We start from the raw sequence: 2,112 nt of genomic DNA, 5'->3' as shown, positions 1-2,112 counted from the left end.
ACATTTTCAGCAGATTACGAATGCATTCAAATTTTATCAGTTACATATGTCACATATGTACCTTACTTATTTTGTAATCTTTCTCTATTAGTCTTTTAATTTTTTCCATATAAATCAGTGTTTTTGTAATACAAAAAAACATTGATTTTTTGTCATTTAATAGTATTTTTTATACAATAAAAAAAAGAAACCAGTTGTAAAAATTTTCTAAAAATAGACAAAAAATAACTTGAAAAATGTATTTTCGAGCTGAATATAATTGATACATCTATATATTACACTTGGATTTAATTATATATATTTACTCCTCTAATATTTACAGTAAAGATTGTAGAATAATTATTGTTGTAACTTGCTATGAATTTATATAAAGTGCATTTTTTATAACATAGTTATGTGCTAAAAAGAAGAATTTGAACAAATACTTTATTCTTATTATATTCTATGTCTAAGAAAAATTAGAAGCACACGAATTTCTTTTTTATGTATTAAACAATAGAACAATATCTATATACATTTTTTAGTATAAGAAACGCTTATGATACTTTTTCAAGTTGTAAAAAATATTATTGATATTCAGTGCGTAAAAGTTTGAATTTCTTTATTGAGACAAAAATTTCAAATCATGTTTTTTAGCGCAAACATAGTTAAAATCATTATTATAAATAGAAAAAGATACACATTTTATATGCACAAAACATATATAAGGTTCTTTAACTTCAATTTAATTTGGTTCGCTATTCTTGTCAAATTTTGTGTCTAAAAATGTAAAAATAATTCATTTATATAAAATAGAAAACTGAAAGCAAATATTTACTGATTTATACTGCGAACTTACTTTTTTTTTTAAAGGTCTTACATTATATTATTTTCTTTTTTTTCATAATGTATAAGTATGCAAATACTAAGAATTAGATTCGCAATGATAAATTTCTTCCTTATGAACTTGTTTTACATGAAAAACTTATAAAAAATTTCTTAGAGCGCATTTTATACTGCGATATGCTGATATAAAATATATTTTCATAGCGTATTGCACATATAACTATTGTCATGCGTTTTTTAAAGTTCTATACAAAACATTATAGTAATAACAAAATTAAACATCTTTTGTCTCCTATCAGCTATTTAAGCATACTTAAAAGACAGCAACTAGATAATATGAATATATAATTATAAAATGATTGCTTAAATGCACAATTACGCAAAAGATAAATTTTTAGAGCAACTTGTTCATTATAAAAACATTATCTATACGACAAATGAAATCAAAATTCGAATGCGAAGCAGATGTATAGTCAAGTGATCACACTTTCGTGAATAAAGACACAAGTATATATAATCGCAAGTGAATACGATTTCTGTTAAATTACAATGGTATACGGAATACTTTAGCTAATGAAAAAATGTATAAAAAGACAAAGTATATATGTAAATAAGTTTTTGTTTTGGATAACAAACATTCAAACACAGTTTCTATTCTTAATGTTTATTATATTTTATGTATGTCAATAAGATTTCTATATGTTTTTACATCGAAAATGTATGTTGATACAGTAAATTTTTGCATTTTATTATAATATTACATGATAGAAGTGTACTATCTTTGCATGACTTGTTACTCAGAATCTATGCAGTAATTTGCAGATTATTTAAATCTCTTATGTCCTCTTAATACAGCTGAAAATATTACTACATAATGAAACTTTGTTTTTTTTGTATAGTAAAATATTCTAAGATACTTTTATATCTAAACGGATTTTATCATATGATATTACTAAAATATTGAGTAAACTAAGATTAAAATAACCAATATAATTAAATTTAAAGTCACATTACTCATCTAACAAATTACGCTGCTAATAGCTTGTCTTTAAAATGTAACCTGTTTTTGTCAATGAAATATGTTTAAACCTAAAAAAAATATCAAAAATGCTATTGATTACCTCAAATACACAGCACAGGTTTTTATTCATTCTCAATGTTTTTTTGTACTTAAGTACTTTCCTTATGTATTTTGTTGTAAAATTTATTAAATCTTACATAACCTCAGATTATACATATTTTATTTTTAATTTTTATAGTAATTTATACGTTATTGTGTCTTTTTAT

Source organism: Rhyacophila brunnea, unplaced genomic scaffold, assembly GCF_057557595.1.
Source record: "Rhyacophila brunnea isolate RB1 unplaced genomic scaffold, BYU_Rbru_1.0 scaffold_111, whole genome shotgun sequence".
Classification (NCBI taxonomy): Eukaryota; Metazoa; Arthropoda; class Insecta; order Trichoptera; family Rhyacophilidae; genus Rhyacophila; species Rhyacophila brunnea.
This window is presented reverse-complemented; position numbering follows the sequence as displayed.